The following is a 13,453-nucleotide window of genomic DNA, read 5'->3' as shown; positions in this document are numbered from 1 at the left end:
AAAGATAATATATATACCACATCTGAATCATAGACAGGACGAGGGCCGACGGGGGCGGATACCAAAACCATCAGACCATATAATAACAAGCAATAAAATAGTAAGAAAATTAGACAAGTATCTATCTAAAGCAAGAATTTTTTTTCTTTTAGAAAGAAGATAAGAACAACAGGCTCAGCACGGTGGTGCCGGCGACGAGACCGGTGCGGGCGATCAACGGTGGTGAAGACGGGAATGGGACGTGACGGGCCGCTAAACCTAGACAAATCTCGAGGAAAATGGAGCTTTGAGGTCGAGCTTCGAGAGGAGAAAAGCTTAACTAGTGTGGCTCGGGCATTTCATCAAACACCTCATGTGCATAGGAGGTGAGCTAGAGCACCATAAAGCCCTCCCCTCACTGGCCAGAGAAAAACAGAGCACTCTGGAGTGCTCTGCTCGCGGGCGAGGGGTATATATAGGCACCTCATTGGTCCCGGTTCGTGGCATGAACCGGGACTAAAGGGCAGCCTGTGGTCCCGGTTCAAGCCACCAACCGGGACCAATGGTGGTGGGCCAGGAGCCAGGCCCATTGGTCCCGGTTCGTCCCACCAACTGGGACCAAAAGGTCCAGACAAACCGGGACCGGTGCCTCCATTGGTCCCGGTTCTGGACTGAACCGGGACTAATGGGCTGACCCGGCCTGAACCAAAGCCCTCCTTTCTACTAGTGGACGAGCAGCAGTGGTAGATTGAAGCATGAAGCACATCCCGTGAGGAATCTCTGGAACGCCCGGCTGGCCGGCACCCATCATATCCAGTCGGGCTCCTCAAATGCTGACTGGCCACAAAATCGTGGTCCAGCCGACCTTCTCAAACCAGGCATGTACGACTGGGTTGGCCGGCACCCATCATATCTAGGCAATATCTGAGTGGATATGAGAAAGGCCGGGGCGCGTGCTGCACCGGTGCGCCGCCCGAGGCTCCAAATCTGGTTATTGTTAAGCCAGACGCCAGCGCCCAATCCTAGCCAGTCCCACTCTCGCCATCACCATCCAATCCTCTTGAGGTTGCCGCCCGCAGGTAGTGGCGGATCACCAGGATGTACGTCATGCTCATCGTACCGCGGAGCGGTGGTTGGAGCTCCATCCGCTCGGAGACGGGGGTGGAGGCATGTGTGGAGCTGTCTCCTTTGTTCCTCGGAGCTATCGATGGTCGTGGAGGTAGAGGCGGCGTCGGCGTCCCAACCTTGTTTCTCGGCTGCCTGAGGCTGGCCATAGTGGTGGTATCTTAGCCGGTATTATGCACTCGGGAATAGCAAATATGCTGATGTGTCAGAGAATTAAAGAAAAGAGAGGGGGTTATAGTAACATAGGTAGATATTGTATCATATTAAATGCTATGCTACTTTGTGTCATGCATGACAATAAATATGATCATCTATGCTACTTTTTTTGCATGGTAATATGTGTCTCATTCATATCATAAATATTAAAGTACAAGTCACATAAAGACCGACATGAAAAAACTGAAAAGACAATAGAACGTCTCTGAGCTTGACACCAACACCCATCACCTGCCTCCGGCACCACCATAGCAGCCATCGAAAGAAAAAATGATGGATCACCTTCTCACCCGAGCAGAACGTCTATGATACTACTCCCTCCATCTTGTGAAAAGTGTATGTCTATAAAAGTGCTGCACCGACGCGCCGCCCAAGGCTCCGAAATGAGGGGGTTAGAGTAGGCACTATGAAGGCAGTATTATACACTACTATTATGTGAACTAGCAAAGTGGCCCGCTCCATGCGCGGGCTAGTATTTGTTAACTCTAAAGAACAAAACAAACCAAATCTGATGGCATTTATGGATTTAAGACTTCTACATAAAAATAGTGGTTGAGGGATGAAAATAGAAATAGATGTATGAGAGTTGGAAAACTAAAACTACTATGCTGCATAGAGAGTAAGGGTCCACAACAAAATTATGGATATAGGTATTTATAGATCTAAATTTTGTGCTTCATTTATTGAAAAAAGGTTCACCAAATTACCGTTCTTGCTATAGTTAGCTTCTCACATACTTTTAATATTGATGAATTTCGTATCGCATTAGATATTTGTTAACAATTTAAGTTTTTGATCTTATGGGTTGTTTGGTTATTTTCCTATTTTGTTTTTGCGATATAAATTTAAAATCTAGAGGAAGATGTAGACAAAACAAATCTTGATTAGTTTTTTGTTAATATTCCTCATATATTAGTAATGTATTACTTATGCTAGTTTTTTGTTAATATTCCTCATATATTAGGGGTCGCGCTATTCATTACCCTGGGTGAGGAATAGTTATTCTTCAACCCCTCTCTATTTTGACATCAATGCATCGTATTTTTACGTCTTCTAAATTTTGTCTTATTTCATACATAAAAAGAGAACGTAAGAAAATATGTACTCGTCGTAAAAAATATTTTATCTTACATAAAATTATGAATGTAAAAACATAGTGTAAAATATACATAAAATATGATTTTTCTGATCTTATAACCTATATTTTTGTTTTTTATACCAAATTTTACATATTGAATCAATATGCATATAACTATTTATATTCTAAGCATAATTTATTTAGGAAGGGATCGTAAGATTACCTCGGTGAATAATAACTTATTCTGCACCCTGGATGCTGAATAGTAACATTACATATATTAGTACTGTATTACTTATATGCTGCACATATTTAAAACAATTCCACGGGTAACGCCGCCACTAACCACCATGCCCACGAAGAGAGACATCTCGCCGCCCGCAAGCACCTCTCGGATCGAATCCAACTGCTCCTACCCGGAGCAACAACATTGCATGCCTCTAGTCCACCTGAGCACGAGCCTAAGTCAAACCGAGGAGAGGAAGGATGGCCACCACTACCTAACGCCGCCTATCGGAGCACAGCCACCGGCGCCGCCCTCGCACATGCCCGCACCACCCTGCGATCCTACCATGGATCCATCGATCCCAAACTGGGCAAAGCCCCATCCAGGCGCCGCCAACACAGACCAGAGCGCACGACGAACCCCAGCTAGCCTTCCACGCCACCAACAGCCCACCCCGCCTCCACCTCGAATGCCGCCACAACACGCCGCTCCTGCAGCTCCCGTCGGGCGACTACGCCGTCACGCACATCCTGTACGCCATGGGCCATAGGAGTCCCGGTAAGAGACAACGGGGCCGATAGCCAGGACACCGTTGAATTGTCTCAAACTTTGACCTCCATTAGAAGAAGATATCTGCATCGCATGTCTCGACCACTAGATTGGTAGGATTAGTAGCGTACATGCCTTTGCAAGTTGCAAGGATTAATCAACTCTGAAACTGACATGTGCTAGTTCTTAGCCAGCTTCGTTTCAGTTCAGTCATTGTCATGCATACTTTTACTCGTTCCTGTCTCTGAATAGATGCTCGAAACTTCCTCGTGCGTCAACTTCAATTGGCATTTCTCTGGATTTTGGATAATCGATCCTCCTTACGTAGGTTTTGGTACTGCTCGAAATTTCAAGATTTACGACGGTTACCGTGTATTTCAGAATACATAAGTACAAAACGTGAAAAATTGACAACCCAGCGGTCGCCACTGAGCTAGAAGCTCTTTTATGACAAATATAAGTTCAAGTGCTATCTGTATTTATTTTGAAAGAATTTGAATTCAAAAATCAATTATAAACAGTTTTATATAGAGAGAAGGGAAAAGTATATTTTTTCGTTCCTGGACTCTCTCAAAAGTATAGAAATGATCCTTCAACTTCAATTAGTCCCTCAACATTTTAAACCAGATTATTTTAGTCCCTTGACTGAACAAAAGCTGTTTTTATGTTGAATTGGGCATTTCGTCAAGCAGTTGGAGGTAGGCATGCAGCTTGCGTGGCTGTCAGGGGCGTACGCAGAGGCCAGGGAGCTGCGATACGGTGAGCTTTGTGGGACGAGCGGGGTTGTCCCGGCTAACAGCACGGAGGCACACGGCGGTTTGGCCTTCACGGCGAACTCGTAACACAGACACAGCTAACTGCTGCTCATGTTGCCGTCTCGTGCTCATGGTATGCCTGTGCCATCGCAGGCGACCGCGCCGTTGATGTTCCCGCGTCATCCAATTCTTGTTCAAATCCATCATTTGTGTGCTGCGGGTCGTGGACAGCGGCACGTCGGCGGGGCGCACACTTGTCGCCGAGCGCAGCTGCTCCCGCGCCGTCAGCCACACCCGCTTCGGCGGCTCGCCTGGTCTGCCATTTGTGCTCGGCTGCGGCTGCTGGCGGAGGAAGGAGGGAAAAAGGAGGGGAGGGAAAAAGATGAACCGGGAGCTTACTTTGGCTGGTGGCAGCCATCTTCTTCTCACCTGCTCGGGCACTGCATTTTGTGCTCTAGGCAAGAAGAGATAGAATTTGTGAGGCCATTCCGCAGGGGGGCACTGCTTTACAACAGACAGCTTGTTTGGGGACGGTGCTGCATATGGGCGCATGAGGTGCTGGTCGGACAACTCAAAGCGGCCATGTCACTGCCGGCGTTGAGTGCTTTATGTCGCGCGCTTAGATGCCGGCGCCGTACACCGCTGTGTCGTGCTCTCCCCCGTCTTCACCTTGGAGTACTTTGGGCGCTGCACGTCGGGGTGATTGTGTCACTGGTCAGCGCGTGCCAACTAGTCAACAAAATGCTTAGCCCACTTAGGCCCTGTACATGGCAGATGCTTACGTAGGTGCTTGAGAGAAAAAACCCGGTTTTTTTTCCTAAAAATGGATTACACAGGTGCTTAGGACGGGTGGCAGAAGCAAAGTTTTGCATCCGGTGCCAGCCGGTGCTTATAAGAAATAACCGCACACGGGCGACGACTGGTCAAACCATGCCAAGTCAGCATGAGAACCACTTTTATTAAATCAAAGGACTAAGTTATCCAGTTTGAGAAATTGAGGGACTAAATTTTGCTGGTTTGGAAGTTAAAGGACCATTTCTATACTTTCGATAGAGTTTAGGAACGAAAAATGTACTTTTCCCTAGACAAAACTACACAACAATATATATGGCCGGGGTCTTCAATCAGCTGGTAAACTGTTGAGACTTTTGTCACGTAACAGGCCCAGTAAAGTAAGTTTGTTCATCTGCCGCTGCTGGCCCAAGACACATCGCTGCAAACATTGGCCGACGAGGACGACGCATTGTGGCCATGTGATCCGTGCAAAGTATAGAACGACGGCCCTGGCCGTGACAGGGTCGGCAGTGTGACTTCCTTCGACTGCAGGACGTTCATGAACTGCACGACGGAGGGCCGCGCGCTCGGGTCGGGATGCGTGCACGGAGCCCGACGACCAGCGCGCGGTGCACCTGCCACATACCATCATGGCCGTCGCCGAGCTGCTCGTCTCCGTTTAGCCTTTCGTCCACTGCCTCGACCATGACGCTCTTCTCGTACAGGTACCAAACCCACTAGAGCAACGGGATGGACACTCTGTCAGCTGCTGCGGCTGGTTGCTCCGCGTCCATGTCCATGTCCGGCCGCCGGCCGGACACAATCTCCAGCAGAACCATGCCGAAGCTGTAGATGTCGGATTGGGTGGTTGGCCGGCGTGTGCGGATGAACTCCGGGTCTATGCATGTACCCTGCAGTGCCCATGACGATCTGTGTGGTCCGCGGCCCGGCTCCATGCTCCACAAGCCTTGCCAGCCCGAAATCCCCTAACTTGGTGCTGCGCGATGAGTCCAGGAGGATGTTGCTGGGTCTGATGTCGCCATGCAACACACACTGATCACACTCCGTGTGGGGATAGCATAGTGCAGATCCCAGGCCAAGGATTATTCTATATCTGTTATAATTTAACCAGATTAATGACCATATATAAAAATCTTGTATTGGCTAGTGACGGTTTGGGAATGAAACTGAGAACTTAATTTCAGCTGGTGTGTATATGTTGGTCAAGGCTGCCTTCCGGCACGAGTTGGTAGACGAGCGACAGCCCTCTAGGGCTATCCGACCATCCTAACAAGTGCACAAGGTTTCGGTGCCTCAGCCGGCTTATGATCTTCACTTCCGACTCAAACTCTTTCCTCCCCTGTGAAAGATATGAAGCGTTCCTACTCCATCGAGGGAGCCGCGTGGTAGTTTATATTGATGCGTGGCCGAAGCCTGGCTTGACGTACAAGGTTATGACAGAAAGAGTTTGGGTAGAATACAAGAGAAGGAAGGAGGTTGAGATTACAACTCTATATTCTAACACCCTCCCTTAATCTCAACTAACCTAAGTTAAGATTACTCTTGAATTCTTCAAATGGTCTTGCTGGTAGTGCTTTTGTAAAACCGTCAGCCACTTGATCCTTAGAAGGAATAAATCAAATCTCAAGTTTCCTTGCCGCAACCCATTCTCGTACAAAGTGAAAATCAATTTCTATGTGCTTTGTCCTGGCATGGAACACTGGATTTGCAGACAGATATGTTGCTCCCAAATTATCACACCATAAACATGAGATACGATTCTTCTTGATTCCCAATTCCTCAAGAAGTGATTCAACCCAAATGATCTCAGCAGTTGCATTAGCCAAAGACTTGTATTCAGCTTCTGTACTTGAGCGTGACACAGTAGCTTGCTTTCTAGCACTCCAGGAGATAAGATTAGATCCAAAGAACGCTGCAAAACCTCCAGTTGATCTTCTGTCATCACTACATCCTGCCCAGTCAGCATCAGAGAATGCACTCACAAGAGAAGAATTAGACCGTTTGAAATGAAGTCCTATTCCCATAGTATGTTTCACATATCTCACAATCCTCTTGACAGCTGACCAATGTGCAGAAGTAGGTGCATGAAGATATTGACAAACATTGTTGACATCAAATGAGATATCTGGACGTGTGAGAGTTAAATATTATAGTGCTCCCACAGTACTCCTATACCTTGTACTCTCCTCCTCTTGAAGTGGCTCACCCTCATATGCTGAGAGACTTTCTGAGGAGGATAAAGGTGTAGACATTGGCTTGCAATTTTTCATCCCCATGCGAGACAGAAGCTCAAGAATATATTTTTCCTGATTTAACACAATACCATCTTGAGTTTTCTTGACTTCAATACCCAAGAAGAAATGCAAATCACCTAGGTCCTTCAAGGCAAACTCTGAGCTCAAATCATGCAAAAGAGCATTAGTACCATTTTGTGAAGAACTTGCAACTATGATATCATCAACATATATAAGCACAAAAATGACTACTCCTGCCTTGTTATAAATAAACAAGGATGTGTCAGCCTTGGAAGCAACAAAGCCAAGATATTTTAACTGTGAGCTCAATCTGGAATACCATGCTCTGGGTGCTTGCTTTAGACCATAGAGTGCTTTATCAAGCTTGCAGACATACTATGGCAATTTCTTACTCTCATACCCAGGTGGTTGTCTCATAAACACTTCCTCTTCCAGAACACCGTGCAGAAACGCATTCTGTACATCTAGCTGCCTTAAACTCCATCCTCTGGATACAGCAATGGCTAACACAAGTCTGATAGTTGCAGCTTTCACAACGGGACTAAAGGTGTCCTCATAGTCAATGCCATAACGTTGCTTAAAGCCCTTTGCAACTAGACGTGCCTTATATCTGTCAATGGAGCCATCTGCCTTCTTCTTAATTCTATACACCCATTTGCAATCAATAATATTTTTACCTCTCTGATTTGGTACAAGATGCCAAGTCTTATTCCTCATGAGCGCAGAATACTCCTCATCCATTGCCTTTTTCCATTTAGGATCATCAAGTGCGTTCTTCAACGATGTTGGTTCTCCTGAAATACACAACATTCCATATGGTATAGTTCCATCTTTCCTAATTTTAGGATTCCGTATACCTTTCTGTAGCCGGGTCATAACACGTGAAGAAACCTCTCGCTGCACCGCTGGTATACTTGCCACAGAAGATCCAGGAGAATCTGCTGATGCAGTGGACTGATTTGTCGTCATATGCGCAGGGGATCCTGTGGCTTCTGGTGTGGCTGCCCCTCCTGCAGGCACTGGCGCAGAGGATCCGCCACCCGACCGCGACTGGAGGCGTGCGTGATGCGGAGAGGATCTGGTCCCGCCGCTGGTCCCGTCTGACGCTGGCGCGCGGGGCGAGGGGGATTCGGCCCCGCTGCTGGTCCCGCCTGAAGCTGACGCGACAGCACGGGAGTGGCCCGCCCTGGATCCAGGACTGGAGCCATCAGGGGCTTGATCCGAGGCGGATGCGATCGCGTGATCCGAGATCTGCGCGCGTGCAGGGGTGGCAGGCGCCGCCAGATCTTCTTCGTCATCTGTGCCAGCTTCGTCTCCTTCCTCAGCATGAAATATAGGATCAAAACCAGCCATATTTTCGAGATCTTGGTCATTTTGAGCACCGTTTTCTCCAGGGACCTGCACAGGCATAAGAGAAAGACTAGTACCAGCAGGAATATCATCACATTGGTTAGTACAATTGTTGTCGCCCCCATGATCAAAAGACCGAAGATGTGAAGGAAGAAGAAGAATTTCTTTGCGGAGAAGTGCACCAGCATTAGGATGAAGGGATGCAAAGGGAAACACGGACTCATCAAATACAACATCTCTGGATATATACACCCGACCAGTAGGAACATCAAGGCACTTAACCCCTTTATGCATGGGGCTATAGCCTAAAAAAACACACCGTTTTGAGCGGAAAGCGAGTTTGCGTGTGTTGTAAGGCCTAAGATTGGGCCAACAGGCACAACCAAAAATACGAAGAGATGTATAGTTGGGTGTGACACCAAGAAGTCGTGTAATGGGTGTTTCAAATTTGATAACTTTACTTGGAAGCAAGTTGATGAGATATGTAGCAGTTAAGAATGCTTCATCCCAAAATTTAAGCGGCATGGAAGCATTTGCTAACAAGGCAAGCCCCATATCAACTATGTGACGGTGCTTTCTTTCAGCGGATCCATTTTGTTGGTGAGCATGAGGACAAGATACATGGTGTGATATGCCAAGCTTTTGAAAGAAAGAATTTAGTTTTTCATACTCACCACCCCAGTCACTTTGCATAGCAATGATTTTAGAGTTCAGTTTGCGTTCAACAAGATTTTGGAAATTGAGGAAAACTTGGAATACATCAGATCGCTTTTTCAACAGATAAATCCAAGTAAATTTACTATAGTCATCAATAAAACTTACATAATAGGAAAATCTACCAACTGAAATAGGAGCTGGCCCCCATACATCTGAAAAGATAAGTTGTAAAGGGGAAGTAGACACACTAGTAGAAATTGGGTAAGGTAATTGATGACTTTTTGCTTGTTGACACGGATCACAAACTAACTCACTACTAGGCTCATAAGAGAGTTTATTTTTGCTAAGAACATATCTAACTATGACTGAAGATGGATGACCTAAACGACTATGCCACCTTGATGTAGATAGCTTGGTGACAATATTTGCTTGTTTATTGGACCATGAAGATGATGATGATGATGATGATGATATGAGTGGGTAGAGTCCTCCCACGCACCGTCCTCTAAGAATGACTCTTCTTGTTTTCAAGTCCTTAACCAAGAAAAAATAAGGATAGAACTCAATAAGAACATTGTTATCAAGAGTGAATCGATGAACGGAAACAAGATTTTTAGAGGTTTGAGGAACATGCAAGACATTGGTCAAGTGTAAATTTTTCACGGGGGTTTTAACAATTGAACTGCCAATGTGTGTGATATCCATACCAGAACCGCTTGCCGTGCGAATTTGGTCGCCTCCATTGTACTTCTCCCACATCGTCAACTTGTCAAGTTCACCTGTGATGTGGTTTGTTGCTGCACTGTCGGCGTACCAGTTGGTGTCCACGCCATAGCAGGCTGCATGTGCTTGCTTTTCTTCCTGGCCGTTTTCTTCATAACGCCACCAGCAAACTCGTGCACCTCCTGGATGGTGTCTGTAGCATATCTGACATTCTGGATAGTCATGCTGTTGCTCACGAGCCTGCTGTTGCTGTTGCTGTCGAGGACGGCCTCTGAATCCGCCGCCTCCATTGGAGGAAGACGACTGTCGGTCACCGCGGTCACCACGATCACCACGGCCACGGCCTCTTCCTCCACGCCCGCGAGATCTGCCACGGGACTGGCCACGGCCTCTGTAGACCGCATTAGCGGATGAATAGAACCCGCCTGAAGATGAGTCGCCTAGCATCTCCATCCTTTGATCAAAGGCAGCAATCTGGGCAAAAAGATCGTCGGCTGTGATGATGTTTTTGACAGCGCCGATTGCCGCCACCACGGGGTCGTAGTCGCGGTCCAGTCCGGCCAGAATATAGTCCACCATCTCCGGATCAGATACGGGACGACCTGCAGCAGCTAGTTCATCCCCAAGACTTTTCATCTTCGCCATATACGCCGAGCTTGACATCGAGCCCTTCTTGGTATTGGTGATGGCGATTCTCAGATTAGTAATCCGAGACTGAGATTGTGAGGCGAAGAGATTTGTCACCGTCGTCCAGAGCTCAAAGGTGGAATCTTTCCCAACAACTTGTGCAAGAATTTCTGGAGACATGGAATTGAGAAGGTATGATAGAACCTGCTGATCTTTGGCGATCCAGGGTCCGTATAGGGGATTCGGCTGTAGGGCCGTGGTCTTGTCTGCCTTCGTGATCTCCACAATCTTGGGTGGAGCGGCATCGGTGTTGTCCAGGAGCCCCGTCACCTGCGCGCCTCGCAGGGCTGGGAGGACCTGCGTCTTCCAGAGGATGAAATTACCTCTTGCGAGCTTCTTAGACGGCGGCGATCCAAGGTTGAGGGAGACGCCGGCGGAGGAAGCCATGGAGACGATGATGTGTGGTTTCTAGGGTTTTGGATTGTGGCTAGATGTATGAGAAGAGGTGGCTCTGATTACCATGAAAGATATGAAGCGTTCCTACTCCATCGAAGGAGCCGCGTGGTAGTTTATATTGATGCGTGGCCGAAGCCTGGCTTGACGTACAAGGTTATGACAGAAAGAGTTTGGGTAGAATATAAGAGAAGGAAGAAGGTTGAGATTACAACTCTATATTCTAACACCCTGCGCTGATGATTCTGCGGAGAATATCTTTATGGCCACCGGGCCGTCTTGGTCGGCCAGGCTGCCCCGATAGACATTGCCGAAGCCCCCTCGCCCGAGTTTCTCCTCCTCTGCAAAGCCCTTGGTGGCAGCGGCGAGCTCACGGTAGCGGTACCGCCTAGGGCCCGCTCCCCTCTCAAACTCAGCTTGCTCATGTTCTCTGTCATCATTATCATCAGAATCCCATATGCGTCGCCGACATACTAGGATGCCGATGGCCCAGACCAACGCAAGAAAAGCTACTGCTATGGAAGGCACCAGCACAGGCACTAGCTACCGTGGCGGCCGCGAATTGGTAGCTAGTACAGCGGCTTCTTCTAGAGTGGAGCTAAACGACCAAGACAATACTTGATGCAGCTCGATGCAGATACCGCTTGCTCCAGAGAAGCCAACCGCAACCTGCTGGGGCAACTCCTTCTTCATGTCCACGGACATGCTCACCGTGTACCACCGCTCGTCGCCGCTGATCTGGAGGTGGGCGACCAGAACACGCGTACGGTTGTCGTAGCTGACCTCGACAGTCATGACGGCATCGTCGGAGCCCAGGCGCTTGGTCACGTTTGTGTAGGCCTTGGAGTTGATGGAGTTGACATCTATGCCAACGTGGTTGTTGCTGTGGTCCATGGGGCTGAAGTAGGTGTTGAATTCCACCGCGACTACGCGGTCATCGCCGGTGGCGTTGAAGTTGTTGCTGCCGTTGAAGAGGGCGAGGTTCATGCCGTAGCTGTTGGGAGGGATCCTGGACGGGTAGCGCACTAGGAAGAAAGCCATACCGTCACCCATGCCGTCGCTGCTGTTGAAGTCACACTTTTCTCCAGGGAACTTCTCATCCGTCTCATTTTGGGGCCTGATCTGGAACGTGAAGTTGGAGGAGAAGCTGGCCACCTCGCCGGTGGCATTGTCCCAGAGCGGCACCGGGCAACCATACGATGCCCGGCCGGCGCTGTACAAGTTGGCTTTGACCTCATTCTTTGTTAGGTCGATGGCGCCAGAGCCCATGCGCGCGTCACGTTCGCACCTAAGCTCTGTGTCGCAGAGGTCGCCGGAGTTGCTGCTGGAGAAGTTGAAGTTGAAGGAGAGCGCGGTGGCCAGACCCGGAGGTGCACTGGTCAACGACAGCAAGTAGCAGAGACAAATGATGTACACGGAGACGGAGAGGAGGTGGTGAATTGCTGCCATTGTTGCTCGCTAGATGTTTGGCTTCGGTTTTAGTGGCATCACCACCACGCAAGATGTGATATATATATACATGTTTTCTCCACGATAGCTAGATAGCTTTGAATTCTCTTTTGCTTCTATATGGGTTTGCTGGTCTATTTCCTACTAGTTGAACGGGCGAGTCAACTGACGTGTTTGGTTCGACAATTTTCCGCGTTATCCGATTATTACGCTGCAAACTGGTCCCGTTAATCGTGTTTGTTAGCTTGGCCATGCAAAAGTAAAATAAAATTCGTGTTTGTTTGGCTCGGCCGTAAAAGACTACTCCACGTAAACAGATTACACCACAGGTCCCTGATGATTCTGCCCGCCCGTCACCATAAACAGATAACGTAACCGCTTATAGTCCTCCAGTCCAGCGGATGTTTCATCGAGATCGATCCATCCGCCGCCGATCTCTCCGCCCGATTTACCAGCAGCACTGGTGGCGAGCCAACTGTGTCAATCTTTTCTCCACAGATAAATTCATGGGAGGTCACTGAACTTGTTCCCGAATTTCAGTTCGGTCATTCGACTTGGAAATACATGAAATACAGTCACAAAAGTCACATCACTGAATACCGACGAACATCGCGCTACGTTTTGGCTTTGTATTCTGCCTACGTGGCGTACTGTTTGACCGATTGACCATTCACATATATGCCAGCAGCAGAGCAAAATTCACTGACGGTCATTGCGGCAAAATCGCCATGTAGTACATGATTTCATTATACCCTCCCCCCCCCCCCCCCCCCCCCCACACACACACACAATCCATAGCCCTTTCCCCATCGTTCATCGACCACCTCCCAAATAGCACGAGTGTGCCATGTTTGCTTGATCTTGCTCTCTTCTGACAATGTAGTTCGAGTTGCTAGTATCCATGTTGTTTATCATGGCAACCCAACAGTTTTTTTCTCTCTAACAAGCATGCAAGGTTTTTCTCTATTTGCTTTAGCTTGAAAGCTATCTAGTTCAAAGTGTTAGAAGGGAGAGGGGGATTGGCGGAATATGATGGATGTATTATTGAGCCTCGAGGGCGAGTATATATTGAGTACAAGACTTGGAGGGCAAGAAGCCTCTCCTGAAGATAAGGTAGGAGACGGATTACAAATCCTAGACTACCAAATACAAGTATCCCAAATATATCTTCAACATCCCCCCGCAGTCGTAGCGGTAGCGTTGCGAACAACAGGAG

General features: G+C 48.1%; 1 pseudogene; it reads right to left on the bottom strand.

Annotated features, from left to right (window-relative positions):
* Positions 1 to 5,110: 5,110 nt before the first annotated feature.
* On the bottom strand, positions 5,111 to 12,057 carry LOC123150821 (L-type lectin-domain containing receptor kinase IX.1-like; annotated as a pseudogene).
* Between the last annotated feature and the right edge of the window lie 1,396 nt (positions 12,058 to 13,453).

This window comes from Triticum aestivum, chromosome 7A (assembly GCF_018294505.1).
Source record: "Triticum aestivum cultivar Chinese Spring chromosome 7A, IWGSC CS RefSeq v2.1, whole genome shotgun sequence".
Lineage (NCBI taxonomy): Eukaryota > Viridiplantae > Streptophyta > Magnoliopsida > Poales > Poaceae > Triticum > Triticum aestivum.
This window is presented reverse-complemented; position numbering and strand designations above follow the sequence as displayed.